Source organism: Bos mutus, chromosome X, assembly GCF_027580195.1.
Source record: "Bos mutus isolate GX-2022 chromosome X, NWIPB_WYAK_1.1, whole genome shotgun sequence".
In the NCBI taxonomy this organism is placed as follows: domain Eukaryota; kingdom Metazoa; phylum Chordata; class Mammalia; order Artiodactyla; family Bovidae; genus Bos; species Bos mutus.
Genome location: NC_091646.1, coordinates 51,172,919 through 51,183,285, shown reverse-complemented (window position 1 = coordinate 51,183,285; position 10,367 = coordinate 51,172,919). Strand labels below are relative to the sequence as shown.

At 40.5% G+C, this 10,367-nt stretch overlaps 1 protein-coding gene across 1 annotated transcript in view; it reads left to right on the top strand.

Annotated features, from left to right (window-relative positions):
- The first annotated feature begins 24 nt into the window (after positions 1-24).
- DCX (doublecortin) overlaps positions 25-10,367 on the top strand; it is a 403,487-nt gene continuing 393,144 nt past the window's right edge. Inside the window, exon 1 of the mRNA XM_070365902.1 lies at positions 25-160. The gene's annotated coding sequence lies outside the window, so the exon portion shown is untranslated. The remainder of the gene's footprint in view (positions 161-10,367) is intronic.

Genomic DNA, 10,367 nt, shown 5'->3' with positions numbered 1-10,367 from the left:
TGCAGGAGCCGGAAGTAGGCCATGGCCACCAGGGGGCAGTGGGCGCCTGGTCTGTGTCTCCGGGGATGGGAGGAGAGCAAGGACCGCTCCTGGTCTAAGTGCTGGCCACTTTTGTAAGCCTTTTGCGTGTAGGAGTTCACGGGACCTTCATAGTAAGGAGGTGGGCAATTGACAATTCTTTTTTTTTTTTCAAAAGTGGGATTTAAAATAATAATCATGAAGTCTCACACCCTTATGTTTGCAGCCTGGTTCGGTACCACAGATCTTTGAATGATACAGAAGTTTTGGGATTCTTTATTGACTACCTTGTTTTTTCAAGAGACATTTGAGAGATGGTTTTACTTCAAAGTCTGTTCAGGGCATCTGGAATAAAAAAAAAAAAGCCCCTTAGGGATGGTATGGGGAGGGAGGAGGGAGGAGGGTTCGGGATGGGGAACACATGTATACCTGTGGCGGATTCATTTTGATATTTGGCAAAACTAATACAATTATGTAAAGTTTAAAAAAAAAAAAAAAGCCCCTTTTAAAAATCGCTCTTTAGCGTGGGCACTTCCATCTGTGGTTCTCAAGTAGCCGGAGCCCTACAGAGTCTCTAGGCAGCTACAGAGACAGTAATCTCAATTAGCAAGCACTGTGTGTAAAATAGAGGCGTTAAGGCCTGGAGCCTATGTCTCTGTCTTGGAACCCATCCATTTAACTATTTAAAACGTAAAATTACCATAAATTTAAATTCTAAGCAAATATAAAATTATGTGTTAGCATGAGTGAATACAGCAAATGTGTTACACTTAGGCAGTCAGGTAGAGAGGTGATTTTTCAAGACGCTTCTTTGTCCTATGATCATGACTAGGATCATTGCCTGCTTTATTTCATTGTAATGTTTTCTGTATGTCCTACCTAAAATTTCAGTTTAGCTGATATGTATGCTTTACATTGCCTGGTTATATACAGAAGAGATGCTATGAGAAGAAATTCTTTTAAATACCAGAGGGGATTGGAGGTAAATTAGACCTTAAACATGGGCTAAAATTACCTATGAAATGGCAACCCACTCCAGTACTCTTGCCTGGAAAATCCCATGGATGGAGGAGCGTGGTAGTCTGGAGTCCATGGGGTCACAAAGAGTAGGACACGACTGAAAGACTTCACTTTCACATTCACTTTTAAGTGTATTTCTAACAAGACTTTATATCTTGAGACTTGAATAAACATCTTTTTGAGGGGTGTTATTGAGCGACTGAACTGAACTGATGCTGCTACCCCTTTCTTGATACCAAATTTCGTGAATTAATAATACTAGTTTCACCTGGAGGAGGAAATGGCAACCCACTCCCGTATTCTTGCCTCGAGAATCCCATGGACAGAGGAGCCTGGTGGACTACAGTCCAGCACGACTGAAGTGACTTAGCATAGGTACATACAGTTTCATCATAACAGTAAATAAAGATAATGGTTAAATAATAAAATATAAGCATAAGCATATTTTCTGCCCAATAAAGGAATAAAGTATGAATATTTATTGGAATATAAAGACAAAATATTCCAAAATATTCTGTAATTCAGAAAGATCTTGCCTTGTGCCTGTGATATTTTTCCTATATCTGGAAGATATAAATTAAAGGGGCACTGTTCTGATGAGCTCATGGAGAGAAATAAGCACATGTAGAAGTTGAATATTCTTAAATTTCTAGAAAATAAGAAAATCCAATATCTAATGAAACAGAGCCTAGCCAAAACTGAGCTTCCATACTGAGTTAATGACTAATTAATCTGAAACTTTTTCCCCTTGCTGTCTCTTCTGGTCCCAATCCCTTTCTTGTCCCCTCTGACCTCAATCCTGTGCTAACTGAGCACTAATCAACCAGAGTCAGTCCACTAAAATTGCTGTTGTTGCAGATATTATCATTCTGGTAAAAATCTCAGGTTATTTCTCCAGGGCAAAATGAGCTCACAGACCCCAGAGCAACGGTCCAGAGAATTCTAAACCAGAGACATTTTGACTCCTGAAATCATGATTAAGAAATATCAGAAATGTAACTTTGTTCTTCGGAGAAGGCAATGGCACCCCACTCCAGTACTTTTGCCTGGAAAATCCCATGGACAGAGGAGCCTGGTAGGCTGTAGTCCATGGGGTCGCTAGAGTCGGACACGACTGAGCGACTTCCCTTTCACTTTTCACTTTCATGCATTGGAGAAGGAAATGGCAATCCACTCCAGTGTTCTTGCTTCGAGAATCCCAGGGACGGGGAAGCCTGCTGGGCTGCCATCTATGGGGTCGCACAGAGTCGGACATGACTGACGCGACTTAGCAGCAGCAGCAGTAGCAACTTTGTTCTTCCCCTTTAAAACATCCCCAAAACTCAAAGACCAAGAAGGAGTGGACCTGAGCTTTGTATCCCACTTCCTTACTGTGCAGTGCTTAGTGGCTCAGTCGAGTCTGACTATTTGCGACCCTATGGATTGTGGCAGGCCAGGCTCCTCTGCCCATGGGGATTCTCCAGGCAAGAACACTGGAATGGGTTGCCACGTCCTCCTCTGGGGGATCTCCCCTACCCAGGGATCAAACCCAGGTCTCCCGAATCGCAAGCAGATTCTTTACTGCTTGAACCCCCAGGGAAGCCCCACCCTCCTGAATGCCCTGCAAATAAATCCTTTCATTGCTGAAAACTCCTGCTGTCAAGAATTTGGCTTACTGTGGCACAAGTATATGAGCCTTTGCTTGGTTACGTTAATACTTTAAATGGGCTAGACTTTAATTAAAAATCTTCTTACAGAAATTGATCCAGAAACGTTTTAAGAACCCAAGATTACATAATGAATGTAAAATTTTGGCAATTATGTCTTTTCGCTGTCTTGTAAGTGTTAACTATGCATTTTATTTGCTTGGGTGTGTTTTTTTTATGCTGGCTTACTGATCAAATAAATTAATATTACTTCTAAAATTAATATTACTTCTAAAATTAATAAATTAATATGACTTCTAAAAAGATTTATGATTATGAATAATGTAAATTTCTTTTCAACTGCATTAAGTTAATATTCTGGCAAACTTTATTTCAATAGTAACTGCACCTCCTGGTATGCCAGTTTGAAGACAATTTCCAAGATCTTTAAGCACTTTTTAAAAAATTGTGTACTGACATTAAATTGAGTTAATAATTAGTGGATGATTGTGGCACAACTAGATATTTTTTTAAGTTAAATAGAATACTGAAATACTGGTAAACTAAACATAATTCTAACTTTATATATTTTTGCTTCTTATTTGAAATGCTATAGAGAAGCTATGTCTTGGAGTTGTGTAATGAATTTGTTATTTTTTGCCACCCCACTCCAGTACTCTTGCTTGGAAAATCCCATGGACGGAGGAGCCTGGTAGTCTGCAGTCCATGGGGTCGCTAAGAGTTGGAGACGACTGAGCGAGTTCCCTTTCACTTTTCACTTTCATGCATTGGAGAAGGAAATGGCAACCCACTCCAGTGTTCTTGCCTGGAGAATCCCAGGGACGGGGGAGCCTGGTGGGCTGCCGTCTATGGGGTCGCACAGAGTTGGACACAACTAAAGCGACTTAGCAGCAGCAGCAGCAGCAATAGGATTTGTGTGGCTTGTAGAAGATGTTGTCATGTGTATTCTTAAATTCTGCTAGCCTATTAGCATGCTTATATGTCAGACAGTTTTCGATTATATCCACCCTGCACTTTTATCTTTAAATTAGAAATTAGTCAATTTAGTTAAAAATTATAGTTAATATGGGTGGTTAAGGCTTTTCAAGGAGTAGCAGTGCAGAGAATTATGACAGTATCTGTGCTTTTGTTTTTCAAGGAAAAAGAATAGTTTTTTTTTCCCTAAAGCAAATTTTTTATTTCCATAATTCTTTGTATGCTTAAAAATTATTGAGAACCTCAAAGAGCTTGGATTTATGTAGATTACAATGTTAGTTATAACTATTGATATTTATCATATTAGAGACTAAAAAATGAGAACATTTTAAAATATTTGATTCATTGAAAAGTAGCAATGATGAGCATCTTGGATGTTGACATAAATGACCTATTTTTATGAACAATAACTATTTTTCAAAACAAACATTTTAATGAGAAGAGCATGTTTCACATTTTTACAAATCTGTTTACTATCTGGGCTTACAAAAGAAAGGAATCTGGGTCCTTGTATCTGCTTTGACATTTAATCCATTGCATTATCACACATCACACAGCCTCTGTAAAACTCCACTATATATTCATGAAAGGACTGGTATGCTGCTACCCCTTTCTTGATACCAAATTTCACCACTTTGATAGGATGAGAGTCAAACAAAACACACATCTTAATATTATTATGAAAATTGTTTTGACCTCACAGATCCTGTAAAGGAATATGAGACGTAAAAAAGACAGAACTTAGAAAATGAATTTTATTTAGGTTTGTTTATAATACCTGAATCTGAAAAGAATCTACAAAATGTTAAAATGTTTAGAGTACTGCATTAGTTTCAATGGTGTTGCTTCCTTTATTTAGTAAATAATGCTTCCACCTACCATAGGAATGATTGTTCTTTACCTTGCCAGTCCAATCACTTCATGGAAAACAGGGAAAAAGTGGAAACAGTGGCAGATATTTTCTTGGGCTCCAAAATCACTGCGGACAGTGACTGCAGCCATGAAATTAAAAGATGATTGCTCCTTGGAAGAAAACCTATGAGAAACCTAGGCAGTGTATTAAAAAGAAGAGACATTACTTTGCCAACAAACGTTCCTTTAGTTAAAGCTATGGTTTTTTCAGTGGTCATGTACGGATGTGAGAGTTGGACCATAAAGAAAGCTGAGTGCTGAAGAATTGAGGCTTTTAAATCATGGTGCTGGAGAAGACTCTTGAGAGTCCTTTGGACTGCAAGGAAATCAAACTGGTGATTCCTAAAGGAAATCGGTCCTGAATATTCATTAGAAGGACTGATGCTGGAGCCGAAGTCTTCAGCTTCAATACTTTGGCCACCTGATGTGATTTTTAAGAACTGACGCATTGAAAAAGACGCTGATGCTGGGAAAGATTGAGGGCAGAGGAGAAGGGGACGACAGAGGATGAGATGGTTGGATGGCATCACCGACTCAATGGACATGAGTTTGAGCAAACTCCTGGACATAGTGAAGGACAGGGAAGCCCTGTGTGCTGCAGTCCACAGGGTGGCAAAAAGCTGGACATGACTTCACCAATAAACAACAACAACAATCTGCCTAAATAGCAGAAATTCTGTTTTACAAGAATAATTTTCTTTCACTTAAGTTGCCTTTCTTGAATCCTTGATTATTTAAGTGAAAGAAAGTGAAGTCACTCAGTCGTGTCCGACTCTGTGACCCCACGGACGGTAGCCTACCAGGCTCCGCCGTCCATGGGATTTTCCAGGCAAGAATAATGGAGTGGGCTGCCATTTCCTTCTCTCGCGGACCTTCCTAACCCAGGGATTGAACCCGGGTCTCCTGCATTGCAGACAGATGCTTTACCGTCTGACCACCAGGGAAGGCCCCTTGATTATTTAAGGGGGAAATAACTACAGAACATAACTCTCCACTTCTAATAGTGTTCAGTTCAGTTTAGTCTCTCATTTGTGTCCAAATCTTTGCGACCCCATGGACTGCAGCACTCCAGGCCTCCCTGTTCACCAAATCACCAAATCCCAGAGTTTACTCAAACTTATGTCCATTGAGTCGCTGATGCCATCCAGCCATCTAATACTCTGTTGCCCCTTCTCTTCCTGCTTTCAATCTTTCCCAGCATCAGGGTCTTTTCAAAGGAGTCAGTTCTTCGCATCAGGTGGCCAAAGTATTGGAGTTTCAGCTTCAGCATCACTCCTTCCAATGAATGTTCAGGACTGATTTCCTTTAGGATGGACTGGTTGGATCTCCTTGCAGTCCAAGGGACTCTCAAGCGTCTTCTCCAACACCACACTTCAAAAGCCTCAATTCTTCAGCACTCAGCATTTTTTATAGTCCAACTCACATATCCATACGTGACTACTGCAAAAACCATAGCTTTGACTATTTGGATCTTTGTTGGCAAAGTAATGTCTCTGCTTTTTAATATGCTGTCTAGGTTGGTCATAACTTTTCTTCTGAGGAGCAAGCGTCTTTTAATTTCATGGCTGCAATCACCATCTGCAGTGATTTTGGAGCCCAAAAAAATAAAGTCTGTCACTGTTTCCACTGTTTCCCCATCTATTTGCCATGAAGTGATGGGACCAGATGCCATGATCTTAGTTTTCTGAATGTTGAGTTTTAAGCCAACTTTTTAGTCTCCTCTTTCAGTTTCATCAAGAGGATCTTTAGTTCTTCTTTGCCTTCTCCCATAAGGGTTGTATCATCTGCATGTCTGAGGTTATTGATATTTCTCCCAGCAATCTTGATTCCAGCTTGTGCTTCCTCCAGCCCAGGGTTTCTGATGATGTACTCTGCATATAAGTTAAATAAGCAGGGTGACAATATACAGCCTTGAAGTACTCCTTTCCCTATTTGGAACCTGTTGTTCCATGTCCAGGGCTAACTATTGATATCTGACCTGCATACGGATTTCTCAAGAGGCAGGTCAAGTGGTCAGGTATTCCCATCTCTTTAAGAATTTTCCTCAGATGACACTCAGATGACCATTATATCTACTACTGTGGGCAAGAATCCCTTAGAAGAAATGGAGTAGCCATCATAGGTCAACAAAAGAGTCTGAAATGCAGTACTTGGATGCAATCTCAAAAATGACAGAATGATCTCTGTTCGTTTCCAAGGAAAACCACTCAATATCACAGTAATCCAAGTCTATGCCCGACCAATAATGCTGAAGAAGTTGAAGTTGAATGGTTCCATGAAGACGTACAAGACCTTCTAGAACTAATACCCCAAAAAGATGCCCTTTTCTATATAGGGGACTGGAGTGCAAAAGTAGCAAATCAAGAAACACCTGGAGTAACAGGCAAATTTGGCCTTGGAGTACAGAATGAAGCAGGGCAAAGGCTAACAGGGTTTTCTAAGAGAATGCACTGGTCATAGCAAACACCCTCTTCCAACAACACAAGAGAAGACTCTACACGTGGACATCACCAGATTGTCAACAGCAAAATCAGATTGATTATATCCTTTGCAGCCGAAGATGGAGAAACTATACAGTCAGCAAAAACAAAACCGGGAGCTGACTGTGGCTCAGATCATTAACTCCTTACAGCCAAATTCAGACTTAAATTGAAGAAAGTAGGGAAAACCACTAGACCATTCAGGTATGACCTAAGTCAAATGTCTTATGATTACACAATGGAAGTAAGAAATAGATTTAAGGGACTAGATCTGATAGACAGAGTGCCTGAAGAACTATGTGCAGAGCGGTTCGTGACATTGTACAGGAGGGAGGGATCAAGACCATCCCCAAGGAAAGAAATGCAAAAAGGCAAAATGGCTGTCTGAGGAGGCCTTACAAATAGCTGTGAATAGAAGAGAAGCGAAAGGCAAAGGAGAAAAGGAAAGATATACCCATTTGAATGCAGAGTTCCAAGTGGGCCTTAGAAAACAACACTGTGCACAAAGCTAGTGGAGGTAACGGAATTCCAGTTGAGCTATTTCAAAACCTAAAAGATGATGCTGTGAAAGTGCTGCACTCAATATGCCAGCAAATTTGGAAAATTCAGCAGTGGCCACAGAATTGGAAAAAGTCAGTTTTCATTCCATTCCCAAAGAAAGGCAATGATAAAGAATGCTCTACTAGTGTTACACTGAGTTTTTAAATGCATTATTTGTATCAATATTTTGATTAAATAGGTGAGAAACAATTGTTTCTCAATCACTTATAATCCTGTCTAATCAAGTGCACAAATCTTCTCTGTCAACCCTTAATTTTGTCTTCTCAAAATCAATTCCCACATTTAGGACAAATAAAAATTTCAGGACATATTACTCAGCAGGATGGCCGAGAGGAGCTACTCCACATTCAAAGTGAGGAGGGGTGGCTGTGAGGAGATACCCCTCGTCCAAAGTAAGAAGAAGCGGCTGTGCTTTGCTAGAACAGCTGTGAAGAGATACCCCATGTCCAGGGTAAGAGAAACCCAAGTAAGATGGTAGGTGTTGTGAGAGGCATCAGAGGGCAGACACATGAACCATAATCACAGAAAATTAGTCAATCTAATCACGTGGACCACAGCCTTGTCTAACTCAATGAAACTAAGCCATGCTGTGTGGGGCCACCCAAGATGGGTAGGTCATGGTGGAGAGGTCTGACAGAATGTGGTCCACTGGAGAAGGGAATGGCAAACCACTTCAGTATTCTTGCGATGAGAACCCCATGAACAGTATGAAAAGGCAAAATGATAGACTACTTAAAGAGGTACTCCCCAGGTCAGTAGGTTCCCAATATGCTACTGGAGATCAGTGGACAATACAATACCCAGTTGTGGATGCAACTGGTGATAGAAGCAAGGTCCAATGCTGTAAAGAACAATATTGCATAGGAACCTGGAATGTTAGTTCCATGAATCAAGGCAAATTGGAAGTTTTCAAACAGGAGGTGGCAAGAGTGAACGTCAACATTCTAGGAATCAGCGAACTAAAATGGACTGGAATGGGTGGATTTAACTCAGATGACCATTATATCTACTACTGTGGGCAAGAATCCTTTAGAAGAAATAGAGTAGCCATCATGGTCAACAAAACAGTCTGAAATGCAGTACTTGGATGCAATCTCAAAAATGACAAAATGATCTCTGTTCGTTTCCAAGGCAAACCATTCAATATCACAGTAATATAAGTCTATGCCCTGACCAGTAATGCTGAAGAAGCTGAAGTTGAACGGTTCTATGAAGACCTACGAGACCTTTTAGAACACCCAAAAAAGATGTCATTTTCATTTCAGGGGACTGGAATGCAAAAGTAGGAAGTCAAGAAACACCTGGGGTAACAAGAAAATTTGACCTTGGAATAAGGAATGAAGCAGGGCAAATGCTAATAGAGTTTTGCCAAGAGAATGCACTGGTCATAGCAAACACCCTCTTCCAACAACACAAGAGAAGACTCTACACATGGACATCACCAGATGGTCAACACCGAAATCAGATTGATTATATTCTTTAGCCAAAGATGGAGAATCTCTATATAGTTAGCAAAAACAAGACCGGGAGCTGACTGTGGCTCAGATCATGAACTCTTATTGCCAAATTCAGACTTAAATTGAAGAAAGTAGGGAAAACCACTAGACCATTCAGGTATGACCTAAATCAAATCACTTATGATTATACAGTGGAAGTGAGAAATAGATTTAAGGGACTAGATCTGATAGACAGAGTGCCTGATGAACTATGGATGGAGGTTCATGACATTGTACAGGAGACAGGGATCAAGACCATTCCCATGGAAAAGAAATGCAAAAAAGCAAAATGGCCATCTGCGGAGGCCTTACAAATAGGTGTGAAAAGAAGAGAAGCAAAAAGCAAAGGAGACAAGGAAATAGATAAGCATCGGAATGCAGAGTTCCAAAGAAGAGCAAAAAGAGATAAGAAAGCCTTCCTCAGCAATCAATGCAAAGAAAGAGAGGAAAACAACAGAATGGGAAAGACTAGAGATCTCTTCAAGAAACTTAGAGATACCAAGGGAACATTTCCTGCAAAGATAGGCTCAATAAAGGACAGAAATAGTATGGACCTAACAGAAGCAGAAGATATTAAGAAGAGGTGGCAAGAATACACAGAAGAACTATACAAAAAAGATCTTCATGACCAAGATAACCACGATGGTGTGATCACTCACCTAGAGCCAGACATCCTGGAATGTGAAGTCAAGTGGGCCTTAGAAAGCATCACTACGAACAAAGCTAGTGGAGGTGATGGAATTCCAGTTGAGCTATTTAAAGTCCTGAAAGATGACACTGTGAAAGTGCTGCACTCACTATACCAGCAAATTTGGAAAACTCAGCAGTGGCCACAGGACTGGAAAAGGTCAGTTTTCATTCGAATCCCAAAGAAAGGCAATACCAAAGAATGCTCAAACTACCACACAATTGCACTCATCTCACACACTAGTAAAGTAATGCTCAAAATTCTCCAAGCCAGGCTTCAGCAATACATGAACCGTGAACTTCCTGATGTTCAACCTGGTTTTAGAAAAGGCAGAGGAACCGGAGATCAAATTGCCAACATCTGCTGGATCATGGAAAAAGCAAGAGAATCCCAGAAAAACATCTATTTCTGCTTTATTGACTATGCCAAAGCCTTTGACGGTGTGGATCACAATAAACTGTGGAAAATGCTGAAAGAGATGGGAATACCAGACCACCTGACCTCCTCCTGAGAAACCTGTATGCAGGTCAGGAAGCAACAGTTAGAACTGGACATGGAACAACAGACTGGT